Raw genomic sequence first — 5,767 nt, forward strand, 5'->3', positions numbered from 1 at the left:
TTTTATGTTGGGTTGTATGAGCTGCTTATATTTTTTGGATATTAATCCCTTATCAATCATATTATTTGCAAATATTTTCTCCCATTCAGTAGGTTGTCTTTTCATTCTGTCAGTGGTTTCCTTTGCTGTGCAAAAGCTTTTAAGTTTAACTAGGTCCCATTTGTTTAGTTTTGCTTTTGTTTCCTTTGCCTTAGGAGACAGATCCAAATATATATTGCTACAATTTATGTCAAAGGGTGTTCTGCTTGTGTTTTGTTTTAGGAGTTTTATGGTTTCCAGTCTTACATTTAGGTTTTTAATCCATTTTGAGTTTATTTTTGTATATAGTGTGAGAAAATGTTCTAATTTCATTATTTTAATGTATCTGTGCAGTTTTCCCAGCACCACTATTGAAGACACTATCTTCTCTCCATTGTATATTCTTGCCTCCTTTGTCATAGATTAATTGACCATAAATGCATGAGTTTATTTCTAGGCTCTGAATTCTGTTCCATTAATCTATGTGTCTGTTTTTGTTCCAGTACTGTACTGTTTTAATTACTGTAGCTTTGTAGTATAGTCTGAAGTCAGGGAGTGTGATACTTCCAGCTCTGTTCTTTCTTAAGATTGTTTTGTCTATTCAGGGTCTTTTGTGTTTCCATGCAAATTTTAAAATTATTTGTTCTAGTTCTGTGAAGAATGCCATTGGTATTTTGATAGGGATTGCACTGAATTTGTAGATTCAATTCAAAATATTTCCTCTAATATCAGGAACAAGACAAGGATGCTCACTCTTGCCACTTTTATTCAACATAGTGTTGGAAGTCCTAGTCACAGCAACCAGATAAAAAAAAGAAATAAAAGGAATCCAAATTGGAAGGGAAGAATAAAACTGGGAAGAATGATACTATACATAAAAAATTCTAAAGACACTACCAAAAAACTACTAGAGCTCATCAGTGAATTCAGTAAAGTTGCATGATATAAAATTAATGTACAGAAATCTGTTGCATTTCTATACACTAACAATGAACTATCAGAAAGAGAAATTAAGGAAACAGTTCCACTTACAATCACATCAAAAAGAATAAAATACCTAGGAATAAACTTACCTAAGGAAGTAAAAGACCTGTATTCAGAAAACTATAAGACACTGATGAAAGAAATTGAAGATGACACAAACAGATGGAAAGATATACTGTGTTCATGGATTAGAAGAATTAATATTGTTAAAATAACCATACTACTGACATTATCCCACTGAAAGAAAATCTGTGTTGATCGTTTTTGATTTTGCCTTTATGGGGGTAAACTCATGACAGATTGACACTAAAAAATCTGAGAAAAAACACCCATACTACCTGAGACAGTCTACAATTCAGTATATTGCCCTTTAAAAAAGAAACAGTACATTTGTGCAACCCTTGGCTAAGTAATCTGAGGATATTTTAATCCAGCTCTGATTAGTTGAAGAATACAAGACCACTATCATGAGCACATCAGTTTTAGCTGTCAGAATAAGGTGTCTCTGATGAGAAGCCATTGTTGTCACCTGTTTTTCTTCGCCCAGCCAACTCCAGCCCCCTTCTTCCAGTTACATAAACATTGTTATATAAAGGCCAACCGTCGTATTCCATCCTTCATTCTAGGTTCATCATCCGTCTTGTTTGCACTCACAATCCCAGCTCTACCTTTTCTTCAGCTCTACTTCACAGTCGATGGGTGTGATCCCTGTTCCTGGGTTCCACATTCAATGCAGAATCCACATAGTTCACATCACAGTCATAGGTTCATTCATCTTTTCCTTTGGTCTTTCCCATTCAGTAAGCTCTCGTACTAATACTTTGTCTGAATTTATCACTTATACCATGAAGTTTTAGAAGTACGTGCTGGGAAGAGCATCCAAGTTCCTTATACTATTCTTTTTTAAAAAATTTTTATTTATTTATTTATTTATTTTTGGCTGTGTTGGGTCTTCGTTTCTGTGCAAGGGCTTTCTCTAGTTGTGGCAAGCGGGGGCCACTCTTCATCGCAGTGTGTGGGCCTCTCACTATCGCGGCCTCTCTTGTTGCGGAGCACAGGCTCCAGTCGCGCAGGCTCAGTAGCTGTGGCTCACGGGCCCAGTTGCTCCGTGGCATGTGGGATCCTCCCAGACCAGGGCTCGAACCCGTGTCCCCTGCATTGGCAGGCAGATTCTCAACCACTGCGCCACCAGGGAAGCCCCTTTATACTATTCTTGAGTTAACCAAAATACTTGGTTTCTAGTGTTGTTGGAGATCAGTTATTGCCTAATACAACCAATATCCTCCCACACATCTTTTAGTACTGCTTCTGCTACATGCCATAAGTTTTGGTATATTGTGTTTTGTTTTTGTTTGTCTTGAGGTATTTTGTAAGTTCCTTTTTTATTTCTTCTTTGACCCAATGGTTGTTCACGAGTGTGTTGTTTTATTTCCACATATTTGAATTTTCCAGTTTTATTTCTGCTATTGATTTCTAGTTTCATTTGATTGTAGTCAGAAAAGATGCTTGGCATAATTTCATTCTTCTTAAATTTGTTAAGACTTGTTTTGTGACCTAAGATGTGATCTGTTCTGGAGAAAGTTCCAGGTATACCTGAAAAGAATGTATATTTTGCTGCTTTTGGGTGGAAGTACTGTATTGATAAAAGTTACGGAGGCCGAGAAGTCCCACAGTCTGCTATCTGCATGCTCGAGAACCAGGAAAGCCAAGGTATAATTCAGTCAGAGTCTGAAGGCCCGAGGACAAGGAGCTGTGGTGTCTGAGTAAAGAGGTTGATGTTCCAACTTAAGAAGAGCGATACTTGACTTTTAACTCACCTTTCTCAATACAGAGGGTGAGTGCCCTAAAGACTGAGCCAGTGTGCTACTCCTCTACATGTGGATGCCTCCCACTCCATCCTGAAAAAGTAATGTCCACAGAGACAGTCTCTCATGGAGTGCCTCAGGGCTCTGTATCCATTCCTGTCCTGTGTTGTGCTCCTGTCAGTGACTCAGATGAGGAATTGAGCATGCACAGAGGACAGGAAGCTGAAAGGACAGTAACTTACTAGAGGCAGAGTGAGGATCCAGAAGGAACACAGCATGTTGCTTCAAGGAGCCTAACCACTCTGCAGATGAGTAGCCATCCTGAAATCAAACTCTAACTCTCCTCCCAAAACCACTGCAAAGTCCAGCCTGGGGATGATGGAGCTGCTGCTGCAGCGGAGGGAAAAGGACCTGGGAGCTGAGTGAGCTACAGGATGACTGACCAGCAGGCTCTGGGCTCTGGGTGATGTCTTCATAGGAATACATTGACCGAAGAAAGGAGAGGAGGACATGGAAAGGAGGGAGGGAGGCAGCAAGAAGAAAACCTCCTCCGGGGCCTTCAGTATCAATGGATTTGGGGATATTATCCCAGAACAATACACAGTTGTTGTTTTTTTTAATAAATTTATTTATTTGATTTATTTATTTTTGGCTGTGTTGGGTCTTTGTTGCTGCGCACAGGCTTTCTCTAGTTGTGGTGAGCTGGGGCTACTCTTTGTTGCGGTGTGCAGGCTTCTCATTGCGGTAGCTTCTCTTCTTGCGGAGCACAGGCTCTAGGTGCGCGGGCTTTAGTAGTTGTGGCACGCGGCTCAGTAGTTGTGGCTCGTGGGCTCTAGAGCACAGGCTCAGTAGTTATGGTGCATGGGCTTGGTTGCTCCGTGACATGTGGGATCTTCCCGGGCCAGGGCTCAAACCTGTGTCCCTTGCATTGGCAGGCAGATTCTTAACCACTGCACCACCAGGGAAGTCCCAATACACAGTTTCTAAACTGAGTACAACTCACTTTCCAAACTTTAATGACTTTAGGGACAAAACTGGTCCCCAAAAGGAAACTGAGACTCAAATTACCTTATATAGGCAATGGCAAGTTCTTTGGAGATCATTCCTGGAGCACCAAGGCAAGTGGAGTGGGGAGACCTGGACCTTCATCCATCACAGGGACTGAGCATCTCCCCCCTCTTCCTGCTTTAGACCCAGTGTGGCTATTTCTGATACGTGGCCTGTTCCCAACCCTTAGAAGAGTGATCACTCTTTCACATCATGTTTCTGATAAAGGCAAGTGAAGGTTTTGGTAAAAGGACTCTGAGATTTTCATTAGCACAAGCTCATATCTAAGAATAGATCTGATTGTTCAGTGGAATAGGGCTCAAAATGGGGGAAAAGAGGTGATTTCAGTGGTATGGCAAGTGCTGAATGCAGCACAGCCCCTCATGGTGGGACATAATATCCTGAAAGACATCTAAAAATTATTCAGGAATTATGCACAGTTCCTCTCAACTATATGACATTTTTTTTGGATGCTATAAGAGTAGCAACATTGATTCTCTATCATCTTATTGCCAAAACCAACTGATTTCTGAATATCTGGAGGGCATGGGGGAAGAACTAACTTTGCTTGAGGACTGCAGAAGGCGGAGCCAGGTGGAAATTGCAGGGAGGCAGATTTCCTATCTATAGGATTGATACTTTAAAATGTAATAAACCTCCTCAGCAACCAGAGAGCCTGTTTTACTCAGGTATTCCAGCTGAAGCCAGAGGACCATGGTCAAGGAAGTAGTGGGCCTGCATGCTTTGGGGGTGGGGGTGCGGTGGTTGGCCTGGGTCGACCCTCAGGCCTCTCCCACGCCTGGATCTACAGTTGTCTGTCAGCATAATGAAAGCCAGAACTGAAGGATGGCCAAGAAGGTGTGTTTTAGGAAGCCCTGCATAAGCAGGTGGCATCCACCCCATGACTGTTTCTATGACTATTTTTGCACGTCTGCTGAAAGAAAATATTTTGGAAAATCTTTCCAAACATGAATTACTTCCATATCAATTAATTGGGCTTAAGTGATGCCAAAGGGAAGCATTCTTTATTCTTAGGGAGGGGGAGGTTGGAACCATGATTCCAGTCATGAATAAACCAAATGGTTTCCTTCCTCCAGTGGAAGAGGAGCTGCTCAAGGGGATTCATGACATCCAACCCCTGGATCGGAGAGGGACTCTGACCTCGGAGGTATGGGGCCCCATACAGAGTTCCTGCAGACACCACCTGTGTGGGGAAGAGGTCAGGAGTGATGGGCATTCAGTCATCTAGCCTGACCTTTGCATTTAGGGGCAGAGGGGATAACACGGCTGGTAATAGGGCCTCAGAAAAACCCAAGGAGGGTGAGGATGGCTTGTCCTCAAAACCTGTCAGTGGATATTGCTTATTGTGGGGAAGTCTTTTTTTTTTTTTTTTTTTTTAATAAATTTTATTTATTTATTTATTTTTGGCTGCATTGGGTCTTTGTTGCTGCGCGCAGGCTTTCTCTAGTTGTGGCGAGTGGGGGCTACTCTTCATTGCCGTGCGCGGGCTTCTCACTGCAGTGGCTTATCTTGTTGTGGAGCACAGGCTCTAGGCACGCGGGCTTAGTTGCTCCGCGGCATGTGGGATCTTCCCGGACCAGGGCTCGAACCCGTGTCCCCTGCCTTGGCAGGCGGATTCTTAACCACTGTGCCAAGCCCTGGGGAAGTCTTTTGATCAGGCAAATGTCCAGGAAGAAATCGCGCAAGTCTCTAAAGAATGCTTTTCATTTGTTTGTCTGTTGCTTGTCTGTTTTCAAAAGGTCGTGACAGCAGAATGGAATACCTGGGAATACAAAGTTAGGATAGTGTTGTCAGCCTTGGCTGGACATTGAAACCATCTGGGGAGCTTTAAAAAGTCCTGATGCCTGGATTCCATCACAGACATTTGGATTTACTTGGCCCAGCGTGTAACC

General features: G+C 42.5%; 1 non-coding gene across 1 annotated transcript; it reads left to right on the plus strand.

Annotated features, from left to right (window-relative positions):
• Positions 1 to 1,160: 1,160 nt before the first annotated feature.
• LOC114235864 (small nucleolar RNA SNORA69) lies at positions 1,161 to 1,317 on the plus strand. The gene has a single exon (XR_003621942.1). It is a non-coding gene; the product is annotated as a small nucleolar RNA SNORA69 (small nucleolar RNA).
• Positions 1,318 to 5,767: the final 4,450 nt, after the last annotated feature.

The sequence above is a fragment of the Balaenoptera acutorostrata genome, chromosome 6 (assembly GCF_949987535.1).
Source record: "Balaenoptera acutorostrata chromosome 6, mBalAcu1.1, whole genome shotgun sequence".
NCBI classification, from domain to species: Eukaryota; Metazoa; Chordata; class Mammalia; order Artiodactyla; family Balaenopteridae; genus Balaenoptera; species Balaenoptera acutorostrata.